The 13,482-nt window shown below is 41.6% G+C and overlaps 1 protein-coding gene across 1 annotated transcript in view; it reads right to left on the reverse strand.

Moving 5' to 3' along the window:
• EFNB1 (ephrin B1) overlaps positions 1-13,482 on the reverse strand; it is a 123,996-nt gene that overhangs the window by 109,836 nt on the left and 678 nt on the right. The window lies entirely within an intron of this gene.

Consider the following 13,482-nt stretch of genomic DNA (forward strand, 5'->3'; position numbering starts at 1 on the left):
ATAAGTGGCAAAGACACCTTTTGCTTTCTCTGAAGTACCTAACCCCGGGTGGAAAATAAGCGGCCAGGACGTGGCTCACCAGGAAGAGCCCATGGTGGGCCACCAGAGGCTTGATCTACTTGGGCGTCCACACATACACCCACTCACAGCTCACATCGGCTGCAGTTCACTGTTCATGGCCAATGGGAGCTGTGGGAAGTGGTAGCCTGGCCCGCACCACTTCCCACAGTGCCTGTTGACCAAGAACTGTAAACTGCAGCCAATGGGAGCTGTGAGTCACGGTATCTGTGGGCGTCAGGTAAAGAAAGCATCTGGCAGCCCGTCACGGGCTAAGGTTGGTAAATTGCATCTGGCCTATTGGCCACATAGTAACTGTTCCCAAGTCAAGCAGAAGTTGTTAATTAAAAAAAAAAATTCGAGCTGTGCAGAACATATAGTACCCAAAGTTCAGAAGAGGGAACAGTAAAAACACAGAATGAAAAAATACATTCACCGACTCTACAAGGCAAAGGCGTATGTCAGGTTCACCTCTGCCTCTTCCATTCCTTTTCCCAGCTTCCTGTAAGTGGGGAGCTCAGCCACCAGGAGGTTGAAACCTGGTCTGCTTCTGAAACGCATTCCCTAAAGCACGGGTCAGCCACCCTTCTTGGGCAAAGTGCCAAAATTTGACCTTTTCACCTCTACGTACAGTCCGAGTGCCAGTGATACTTTTTAAAGCCACGAGTAGTCCTACTTACAACAGCTTCATTAATAAATGAAGATGCAGAGCTTTACCATTTAGGTGGTAGTTGGTAGCATTAGCTGGTCTGTTAATCCAAAGGTGGCACTGGCTTTGAGCAAGCTCCCAGCTGAATAAGGGAGGAGGGGCAGGGCTGAGCTCCTACCTGAGGGACCAGTAAAAATTGGCTTGCATGCTACTCTCCACACCCATGCTGGGGGCTCCTGACCCCTGCCCTAAACTCACTATCAATGATACTCCCTAGGGATAGACAGCACTAGTTTGTCTAGCATCTCTCATGTAAATCCTGTCCCCACTGTCTTACAGCACTAAGGGCAGAATCCCACTCCAATCTGGGGAGAGAGTCAGAAGATTAATGCAGAAAAATCACCACCACAACCAGTCCTTCTGACACCAGTCGTTAGAAAAGACATATGCTGCACATTTAGGGTATCAACTAAGGTCTGAGCCTCTTCCCACCTCACCTATGACAAGAGCCACTCTGTTATTACAAGAAACAGACAAACTCAAGAATTTGCCCCGTCGGATGTTCTCCAAAAATCTCCCCTTAGTAAGTACTCAGCTACCTCAGCCCAGAGAGGAGAGTCCACACTCAGTCTCCCAATGCAACTCTGCAAGGGTACATCTACGTGGCCAAGGAGATCGACCCGGTCAGGGTTGATCCTTCAAGGTTTGATTTCAGGTGCTTAATGGGGATGCACAAAATCAAACTACTGGGGTTGACAGTCGACCCCTGTATGTCTCATTCTCACAAGGAGTAAGAGAGGTCGATAGAAGAGTTTCTCCCGATCTCCCTCAGTAAGAAAGGCCAGGTACATCCATCACAGATATGACAATCCAGCTACGCAACTGCCCTAGCTGGAACTGAGCATCTACGACTGATGTCAAGGTCTACTGTAGCACTGACCCAAGTAAACAGAGCCTTGAGTAGGCAGAGAAAGGAGTTTATTCCCGAATACTGGACAGCAGCAACCACCGAACCATATACAGTGGGAATCTCAGCTACAGATCATGTGACAGAATGACACATTTTAAATCACCTTGTGTTACTAATTTGCACAGCTTGGTGCAAATCTGCTTTTTTCCATAATATGGAAGAGAAAAAACAAATAAAACGTTTGTGGTAAGAGCAGCTCAGGTTCCTGAAATCCTCTCAGGATGTTTGTTTACACTATGCTTTGCAAGCCACCAGCTAGTCCATAAAGCTGCATCTCAGCTCTAAGATTTCAGGAAAATTAAAAGAGCTAATCAATAAAAAGAAAAATTAAGAGGGTTTGGAAAAACTGCTCTGGAGAAGGTACTTCAACACTCTTCTGAACCACGACAGCACATGCTAACATTTTTTAGGAGTTTTTGTGAGTAGCAGTCACCTTGACATGACAGCATTCACATATCTAGTTCATGCTTTATCATTTCAATATCCTGCATGCTAATAAATTGCTTGCTAAGTAGTCAGGCATGCCACACAGCTACAATACTGGAATAAGCCTCCTGAAATTGTGGTTGATAAATTTCTGGTTGTTTCTCCTCATTGTTTCTTTTAAGCCCAGAAAATAAGTGTACAAGCTTTGTCCACCCCTATTTTACAGTGCAGAAAGGGAACAAGCTATCAGTTCAGTAGCCAGGGACACAGCATACAGAGAGTCAAATGCAAATCTGCTGTTCTGAAGGTACTGAAAACAAGAGGATTCTGCTACCAAGAGAACCAAAGCAAAAACGAAAGAAAAGAAAAAGAAAAGAAAAAAAGAAATCTGGTTTGTTACAATTCCACTTACAAACAGGTTTATCAGTATTGGACCGTAAGCATTTGCCTTTGTGTACCTCCCTATGCCGATAGTTTAGGCAATGATTTGTTCACTCGCAGACCTGTATTTCCTCACAATGGCATAACATGCCAACTAGCCAAAGCAAGCACCACAGACACAAGGCAACACACTGCTGTGGAAGAAGAAGCGAGAAGACTGAGCACCTGTGAAGGGCAGGCTGCAGCCAGGCAAGGTTATTCCAAGCGGAACAGACAAGCCAGGGTTAAAAATAGCTCGCATTTTTTTAAGTGCAGCTGCTCGGCTCCAGGGCCCTGGTGGCCTTGCCACGCTGACACCTGAATAATTCTATACCCTGCTCTGGGAAGCAAATGCAGAGAGCTCTGAGATCAAGTCATCACTAACCAAAGCAAAGCCTTACCTGCCACCACTGTCATAACACTTGAGCTTTGCTTACAACAGCATTTTTGTTGAACACAGAATGGCCTTGTGACTAGGACACTGCCCACACACTCAGATAAATGGAGTCCCACAGTTAGCTCTGTCATAAATGATCCGGAGGCCCTGGATACATCGCTTCAGCTCTGTCTCCCCGATTCCGCTATCTAAAAAGAAGATAACTCTTCCTTCTCCTCTGTCTCGTTTTAGGCCAGATGCTCTCCAGGACAACGTAAGTCATTTCCCATGTGTCTGAATAGCATCTGACATGAAGGAGCCCAAGCTTGACTGGGATGTCTAGATGCCGCTATAATGAAACAAACAATCAATCTTCTACTGGTGCCACCAATGGAGCTGCACAGAGGCTGGGGCAGTCAGCATAGACAGGACAGATATTTTGCACTACCTTGTCTAACCCCACTGGAATCAAGTCGAGATGAGGGTAGTAAAAACATTATGCCTTGCCTGAAAGCACTTCTACTGAACAAGCTGCATGGCTGCTAGTGCACCAGCAGGCAATCTTAAAAGCTGCTCACGCATGCCCTGTAAGCATCAAGTTGTGCCCTCCACCAGAGGGTGGGGACTTCTGAGTCTCAACTTCTGACCAACACAGCCAGTCAGTGATGAAGCTTCACTGAGAGAATGAAGGACTAATACTAGAGAACAGTCACATGAAGGATTGGTATAGAAAAAGATCACCCTCATGGAGCTGCCTTGTGCACAAAGAGGCTCAGCTTGCAAAGCTCAGTCCTGGATCCTCCGGAACCTTTTGCAAGTATAAAGTCGAAGGAGAAAGCTCTCTGTGTTTCGTTTCGTATTTAAGAATTCCATACAAACTTTAGTAAGGTCTTGTCTCCCCATGAAAATTAATCCACAATAAGGTAGTGTGAGAATTTAAAGGGGATTACCTATTCCTGATTGACTCCAGGTGTGGGTGCTATTTTCACTCTGCAATACAAGCGCCTTATTCTGAATCAGCTTGCTGAATGGATCAATTAATTCAGAAGACGACATTTGTACTCCATGGAGTTAATTCAGAACAGTTAATCTGGAATAACTCTTATACAGAAGAGATTTAAAGTAAATTACAAAAAGGGAAACAGACAAAAAAAAAAGGCGGACAACCTTTTTCTAGCGAAAGGCAGACAAGTGCAATAAAAGCATCACTCTATCCTTGCCCAGATGTGACACCGACGACTACAATCCGATGACTCTTCCTACCAGTTTCCTCAAATCCAAGGAATCTAACTAGACACAGAGTGGATTTCAGCTTTGTTTCTCCACACCCTGTTTCAGCTGCCAGACTCCAAATAGTCTAAATAGCATGTGCTACTGATCTGTGCAAGATGTTTCTCCGCTAGGATTCCGGCACTTTTCAAGAAGGTTTGCTCCCAAGCACCACAATTTCTCTAACACTTTATAGAAGGGCTACTCTGCTAGATATTTACTGCTCTGAAAGCTTTCAAGAAACCCCTGTGACAATACTACCTATTTGAGATTCAAAACTCCTACAGACCAATAGTGCTGTGTCCTATATGTAACCAAAGCTTCCAGAGAACTTTTTAAACTCCACTCAATATTAATTCCACGAAGGGAAAAAAAGCTTGAATTAGACATAGTTTTAAATATTTTCCTTGGTCTTCATAAATCAACACAACTAGGATGTGTCTCTTATAGATGACACCTCCCTACAGGAACTACGCATGCTAGGATCCACATGCCGTTCCAGGAATACACTACCTGCATCGGCTGAGCTGTGCCTATCTGGAGCCAGTCTCATCTTCTGTGAGCCACTGAAGTGCCCTGTAGAACTCAAATGCTGCATTTAAAAAAATAAAGGTTAGGTGGATACACTGAAGTCACTAATTCCTTCACATCAGATATGAAATGGGATATGCTGATCTGAAATGCTGAAAGGAAAAAAAATATATAACTCTCCCAAAGAAGCTAAAGCTTTGATTCTGTCATAATTCCAGAGAGCGGTTGAAGGTACTTTAGCAGCTGTTTAGCTACATGAAACTACAGCTCCTTTTACAATCAATCACTCCCATCACAGCTCTTTTTTTAAGGAAGTAATTAAATCTATTTTATGGAATCCATTCGTATTTACCCAGCTACTGCAATAGGGGGTTGCTTCAAATTCAGCTACTTTTTTTTCTTTTAATTTTCTTAAGTCAACAGAAGAATCACTTCCGATATATAGGACTTCAGCGAGCCCTGCGTGCATCTTTTCTTTAGCCAAAGGCACTGAGAAGGGAAAAGGACTTCAGAAAAAAGCAGTTTTCCTCCCTCCCTCCAGCATTTTATTCACCTTTCCCCCAAATAACTCCAAGACAAATCAAACTTGCCACAACCTCAGTAGAGCGGGAGATGGGCAAAATGCAATGAAAATTGCCCCTCCCCTCAATAATGCATACACACAAATGTATGTAGATTTGCTACAAAGCAATTAGACTGTTGCACCGCCAAAATCACAACAATGTTCTGCTTGCATTTTAAATTGAAGCTAGCCAACCTGGAAAATGCACTTTCAACAACCCTGCGCAAAACTGGTTTAGCATTATAACTCAATCATCCAAGGTCAAGCTCATATCTGAGCTATTCAAACCAAAGCACGCAACGCTCGGAAGCCTCTTTTTCCACCCTTGTCGTCTTGCCACATTTGAGAACAGTTCTTTCATTCCGTCAGGAAACATGAACCAGGATTCAGGCTGCCCAGCTCCAGTTAATCCAAACCAGTCTTTGGAGATTAAGAAAAACCCTTCAGATGTACCAGTTAAAGGTGCATGCATGCTATAAGATCAGTTACGCTGCCATCTGGATATCCCAAACTCAGATTAGCAAGGAACTACAGCAGATAAAACCCAGCTAGCTGAATCACTTATTCAAATGGAAGGTTCAGAAGGTTCTACAATCAGAATACATTTTTAATTAAAAATAAGCAGCATGTATTCAATATTGCTCAACTCCTTATACTGTGAAGCGCCTCATGCACCCACAGTACGGTAATTAAATTACATCTGCTCCGACAAGTGTTAGCCCACTCATGCAGAGCTCCAGGCCAACTACTCCCATCAAAAACAGCTTTCCCACAAGCACGCTGTCCCTCATAAAAGGCATTAGAAAAAGCAGAGACACCAGTCTTCAAGCCCCATGCTTACAAAATTAAACAGGACACTGATGTCATTAAAGACAGAGAATAAAAATACCACAGAGAAGACTTTTTTGTTCTTGTCAGACTTTTTTTTTTAATTTGTTTTTTTAAGACAGTAATTTTCTTGCTGCAGAAAGCTAATAAATGAGTAAGTCTAGGAGTAAAATTTCCTTGTGGGGAAGAAAAGTGTAGTAGGTTATAATCAATTCTTAAAAGCTACATGGCTGATGTGTCCCATTTCCCTCTCCTCCCTATTAAAATGCTTTCTGGAAAGCCAAATTCCAACCTGAAATGAATTTTCCAAACCATATTTTATTAGGAATGTTTCCTTTCAGCATTCAGCACAGAAGCCCACCAGGGTCAATATTTCTCCAAGATCACACTCATGGGATTTAAGATTTAGTCAGAATTTTTGCACAACTCCACCTTGTTTAACAACAGTACACCCCAGCCAATGGTCAAAAACACTATCTATTGAACGCACAGTCTGATTAAATCATTGAAAACGCGCTTCAATGTTTGTCCCTGTGTAAACTTAGAAAGCCATTTTCAAAGAGCCCCCTTCCAAGATGATGGGATAAAATTAGAACCACATTTTTTCACTGAGCCCCCTGAAGACCAACTCTGCTTACTTCCACAGCAAAGCTCATTTAAAGGGCCACTAATCCAGTCAAAATGCGTCTGAAATGCTCATTGAGTAGTCATTAAAAGCTCATGTCCACCAAAGGTAGTATCATATTTTTGAGATAAACATCCTTCTCCCAGATTTTTCACCATAAAATATATAGCAATACATGCTAATGAAAAGGCCAAAAATGAAAACAAAAGGGATCTTTTTATGCATTCTCAACAGGAATGAAGTAAAATATTTGGCACAGCAGCATGTAAATGGCATGTCTAAATGAAAGATTTGAAAGACTAAGGCACTTCATACCATCAGTAAGGAAGCTGCCCTTTTACATCCAATATTTAACCTGGTAGTGTCCACTTAATACCAAAGGCTAACTTCTCTCACCCCACCCCAAGAGACAGAAACCTACTTGTGTAACAAAGATAAAATTATAACATTAATAAATTAACACTATAAATTCATCCTTTCTATGAAGAGCAGTGGCATATGTGGAGAAAAGGGTATAAAAATACTGACATACAGTAAACTCTTTCATATCCGGCAGCCCGAGGACTGAGAGATTGTCGGACATTCGAATATTCTGGATATTAGAGAGGTATGCCTAGCAAAAACTAAGCCTCTCCACACTGGACAGGGAAAGATGGAAGGAAATAATGAGGGAGGCATCAGACACCAGTGGGCACCGAGCCCACGGTTGTTGTTGATGACGATACCTAGCAATGCATAACAGTAAAGAAAAACAAGATTAGATATTAACAAAAATGTGTGCAGACTACTATATTTACCAACAACAGTGGTATTGTACATTGTAAACTTATACTGTATTTGTTTTATTTGTATTTACTTTTACTTAACTGTACTTACGGAAAACGTAACTAAAATTTACTTAGGGTTAAAATGCCAGTTATTTGAGAGTTCTGGATGATAGAATGCCAGTTAAGACAGAGCTTACTGTATTTGAAAGTGACGCTATCAAATCCAGCCCATCTAAAGTGTGACACTTTATTCCTTTTGTCTCCAAATAAATAAATCCACACAATTTTTTAGAGGCTTTCACTCTTTCTTCTAATAAATACTATTAATTCTCAACGCTTTTATGTATAATTGGATAAAGAACTGATAAGGAAATACTGCCATTCTAAGTTTCCAAAAAGCAAAAGAGAAAACATTTTTTGTGTTTTTTAAAAATATATTCACAAGCAGGAAATAATTCTAAAGCAACAAAAAGCAAACTGTTCATTTTTGTTAGATTTGCAAGGGGCAAAGTTTGATGGGATTATGCAGGCTTTTTCACTCCAGTTTTTAAATATGCTTATTGAAGTGAATTTGCTGGGGAGAGTAATACATAGTGATAAGGGGAACATGTCTAATTCAGAATAGTTTGCAAAAATCTACTGCAAAAGCACAAACATAAGATTTTTGTCTTTTTTTTCCCCTCCTTTTTTAAAAGCATAGCTTGTTCTGTCTCCAATCTGACCTGACCCCCAGAAGAAAGCAACATAGGTTGGAGTTCCGCAAATGCAGTTGTGGCAACCCTCTAAAAGTTGGAGCCTAGAAACTGGGCAGATATTCTATAAGAATTCAAGCCCTAGATAGAATCTGATAAACTTCACTGGTATCCACAGCCTCTTTTTATACAGAAAACTTAACAGTGAGACAAGAAAAATGGATAAGAATCTGCTCTAATAACCTCGCAAACCATAGAAGAAATGCTGTGAGATCGAGTACCCAGAAAAACTCAACCTATCCATAACCAGAAGACAAAAAACCAACAACTGAACATTTTCTGTGCGAGAGCTCTATCATCACACAGACATTCCATATTCATTTCAGCCTTTCACCACCACTGAATAACCAGCCAATCTTTAATTCCTATCTAGCTGGCACTACTTCAGCAGGTTAATTTGTGCAGGGGAAGAGAGAACAAATGGTTTTCAACATTACTCTTGATTCACCCTCATAAACCCTAGTAAAAGCCTGGCAATGGAGCTGAACCTTCTTCCTCACCCAAGTCCTACACTCTGGTTACCCAGAAGGGAAATTCTGCTTATACCAGAGGCCTGCTGGAGGAAAAAATAAAGAGAAACAGAAATAGCCTTACATCAGAGAAACAGCTTCTACAGTTAAAAAAAAAAAAAAAAAAAAGCAGTCAAGTAGCACTGTTAAAGACCAGCAAAATAATTAGGTGAGCTTTCGTGGGACAGCTCCACTCCTTCAGACCACAGCCATACCAGAACAGACTAAGTCTGTTCTGGTATGGCTGTGGTCTGAAGGAGTGGAGCTGTCCCACGAAAGCTCACCTAATAAATTATTTTGCTAGTCTTTAAAGTGCTACTTGACTGCTTTTTTTTTTTTTTTTGATAGTATATAGACTAGCACGGCTCCCCCTCTATTAGTTAGCGTCTACATAAGCATATGGTCCTAGAAATGTTTGCTTCTTAAATCCATGCTATGGGAAGTTTGAAAGTGGGACCAACAATTCTCCAAATAAATGTCACAAACATCCAGGAATGACCATCACCTTCCAATGGTAACTGTTTTAAGTGTTCATCAAACCCTTTGAGAGGATGCCTCCATCTACCCACACCTGGATGTTCTTAAGCAAAGCGGCATTCTTTCAATTTACCCTCTTTCAGAGTTGCACTCTAAGGCAAATACTGCCGCATCAGACTTCATTGGCATATGCTTGCTTTGGGAGGGGCATTAAAGGTATGTCACACTCCAAACATGGAGAATACTTAGAACTCCTGCTCACCTTCCAGGCACTAACAATGTATCAAGTCAGGTTTGTCTAATCAAAGTGTATATTACCCATATATGGAGAAGTACCAGAAACGCAGCTCAAAGACATCACTTAACTCAGAGAGAGAAGACATTGCATAATGAAGAAGAGTGTCTTCTCTTTGCTTGCTAGAACAAATTAGAAAAGCAAACTCGCGGCTTTATGAAAATAGCTGTCCCAATGTCCACCTCTGACTTCCCAAGCTAATGCAATCAGTTAAAAATTTCTAGTGCCACTCTCTTCTCCCCACTTTTTTGAAAATAAGCTGAGGTGGTCTCTGGAACCAATTTACTCTTTTTTCATTCCCCGTTAAAGTCTGCATGGAGATTTGCAAACCCAGATGGTCGCTTGTCAAGGAAGGGGACTCCTCTTGAGCTACAGGCTCATGAACCTATCTTCAGAAGAGGGGTATAAATCTAATAGGTGCAATCATTACTAGGATTTTATTGGCCAGAAGAAGTCTTTTTCCCAATCTTTCTAACTCCTCTGGATCAGAACTGGAGAGTTTAGCAGGAGAGAAGCCTGTATTTAAGTATTAGTGTCCAACTGTACATGGCGACTAAATTGTTGCAAAATTACTTCATTTTCCCCTTTTCTCTCTTCCCCAGAAAAGTGGTGAACTCATTTCACTGTGAAGAGACTGGGAGAGAAAGTTATCAAAATATAAGCTTTTCGTTGTTGTTGTGCTTTTAAATTGACACTAGATGCGGGAGTAGATAAACACTGATTTACAAGATAAAGTCTAACAAGACTGCTACCAAAAACATCCTGATGTAATCCGTCCCCAAGCACCTACGGGTCATTAGTATAAAACCTGGGTGCTTACGTATCTTTTAAAAGCTTTTAGTTACTTTCCAATACAACAAATGTGCTGGAAGAGTAACTTTCACCATGAATTTTTTTAAATTAAGAGCACAACTCTTCTGGGAGTCTACTGAATTTATTCTAACTGAAGTTGTAAATGTCATATCAGAAGGAAGACTTGAGGGAAAAAGAGAGTGAATGCTGGAATCCCATCAGATATATAAAGTAGGACTTTAAGGAAGTGCTTAAATCTTTCTCTGTCACTCTGCCCTGGAGATAAGGTTTGTTTAAATTCTGGTTGTTTCAAAAGCTTTGCCGGTAACAGAATCAGTACTATTAGATTTCAGAAACGGGGAAGTAGAAGCAAAGATTTACTTCTCTCTACATAATGCTTTAATGCAAGAAAGAGTCCTTCCTCTGAGAAATCTTTTAAAAAAAAAATCTATTTTTAACAAGCCATACCAGCCTTTCTATAGCAATATCAATCCTGAGCTGGTAAGACAAAACTATTAACAATCTTGAATTTACAGGCAACTCATGACTAACAGCCTGTGGGTGCCTTAAATATAAATGAAAAAATTTACAAAGAGTCAACATGTTCCATTAGATTCTGAGCAACAAATATTCCAAAGAAAGATGCTTACAGAACAGGTAGAAAAGTATCTATCAGTTTCCACCAAGGAAAACAAACAGGCAACAAAAATTTGCCAGAAGCAAAAGACGACCAGCTCTTGACTTGAAAAACCGTCTTTGCAAGCTATTTTACAAACAGGACAATCTGAGGATCTGCTCGCTGGTATCTGGTATTTTATTGAAATATACAAAGATTAAAATGTCTAAACTAGATATAATGTGTTTACCAGGTCAGTGTATCCTGGATCACATAGAGATGTGCTTCCACATGCCAGCCAGAGGCATTATTAAATAAAAAGCTGGCACCAAAGTTTACAATCTTCTCTTGTGGAGCCAATTTATATCTCTCAGCGCTGGGTCTTGGAGTCAATGGGAATGTGAATTGCAGGCAGAGATGTCTCCCTGGCTCCAGTTTGCAGCCTTCAGGTACATGACAGAAACCAGGGGCTAGTTTTTAATATTTGCCCATTGGTCCAAATGTATTAAAAATGTTTTTTAAAACTAGCATAGTAGGGGAGAAAATAAAAAAAGGAGAGTGGGCCTAGAGTCAATCAAAACACAGCACAATGGAGAGGCAATCTGTGCAGTTCCAAAGCCAGGGGTAAGAACACGGAGATTACTTTTAGGTGATCTAATAAAGATATCAACAGAAATCCTGTGTGCAATAAAACTGAAGCCTTGTAAAGACTGCAAGTAACTTGATGCATTCCTAGATCTCATCTGTATCCACAAAAGCAGACAGAAAGTTGTAAGTTCACACATAAAAAAAGACAAACTTCTCACCCAATTTTTTGAGCAAAGGGAACATAGTTGTGGCGTAAAACTGACAGAGATGTGATGAGGTTTTGATATATTAACCTCCAGTTCTTTTGCCTCTAGCCGAAGTTTGAACAAAGCATGTGAACTGAAAGCCATCTGCTGGCAATTCCAGACCAATATCTACAGTTCGAGTAGTAAGATTCTCAGTAACCTATTTTTAACAAGCAAAAAAAAAATCCAATATCCAAATATAGCTATTACATTTTACAAGTAACTGGCACAGGTTACTTCAAATCTGAAGTCCCTTGTGGGCCATTAAAATTGATTTTGTCTGTTCTATTTAGAAATAGTCCATGCCTTTAAAGGTTCCAAGATCTGGAGGAAAGTCTGCATAACCACTAAAAAGAAAATTAACTCACCACCACTTTTGCAAAAACAGATTTTCTGTGAGAAAATAGAAGGAAAAAAGTCTCATGAATTGTGCTCACAAAATTGCACAATTAAAGAACAACTGGGTAATGTTTTAAACCCAGCCAGGGAATCCCCATAAAAGAAAAGACACACTCCCATATCCCACAAGAATATCAGAACAGCAGCAATTAAGTGAGATAGATAGAAGAGTTAAAAATACAGTCTTTTTACACTAACTGGGCACACCCCAAAACTGGGTATTTTCCTGTAGAAAAGTAGCACTTAGAGCTTGGGAACAAATACAGATTGCCATAAAAGAAACAGATGGGCCTTTAATATTGCACTTCTTGACCCATTCAAAGTGGCGTGAGCGGGGGGGGGGGGGGGGTGGGGGGAAAGCATATTCTCCTACTACATTAACTGCTCCACCAATATGAATTGGCAAATCATCTCCTCGTACATTTTATATGTTCATTTCATAACCCCATTGCTGCTAAATAAGGAAGGTCTGATACTGCTCTAAGAGGCAAGACCTTATCAGCAGCCTTTCCCCACTCAGACAGCATAGTCCTGGAGACATCTCCCCAGCTTATGAACGATTAGACCAGCAAACGCATTGTCAGGAGGGTGAGATTAAATGAATATATTTGGCTATATCAAGCCAGGTAACCTAACCAAAGGGTAAGGGATACAATTAAAATAAAAAAAAAATGCATGTTTAATTTCATCTAAAGGAGTAAAAAGCTCCATCAAGGACTCTCCCCATACCCTATAAATCATGTATGTCCGGCTGAGTATGTGTGTGTTACCTATGGAGTTCCCAGTGGGATGCCTTGCCAGTTTCCCAAATGGGTTTCTGTTGAGGAGATGAAACCCTAGATTATCCAGACCTAGAAAAGCTAATAAAATATTCATTTTAGTCTATTTAAGAGCCTGGTCCATATAGGCACCTCCCACCCCAAAAAGCTGGATCTAGGCAGAGCTGCGTATTTGGGGGCCGAAGAAGAAATCAGACACAATGGGGCCGGCCCATTAGGCAGGACCAGCCCCGGGGAAATGCGGGTAGGAAGGCAGAGGCCGGGGGGAGACACGCTCCAGCCGAGCCGAACCGGCCCGATCGAAGCCCAGGGGCCGCTTCCAACTTCTGTAGTCCCTCTTCCCGCGAGCGGCCCCGGCACCCAGCGGAGACTCCAGGGGCGCTCGCCAGGGCCGGGCAGGGGGGCGAGGCTGCAGGGAACATGACAGTTCGGGCTGGTACCCCGGGCAGCGGAGCCTGGCGGAGGCCACCGGGGTAGGAACGGGCACAGCTGACTCCGGGCGAGCGCAGCCGGCTCGCTCCGGCCCTAGGCTCGCTCGCGCGGGGGACTA

This window comes from Carettochelys insculpta, chromosome 13, assembly GCF_033958435.1.
Source record: "Carettochelys insculpta isolate YL-2023 chromosome 13, ASM3395843v1, whole genome shotgun sequence".
Classification (NCBI taxonomy): Eukaryota; Metazoa; Chordata; order Testudines; family Carettochelyidae; genus Carettochelys; species Carettochelys insculpta.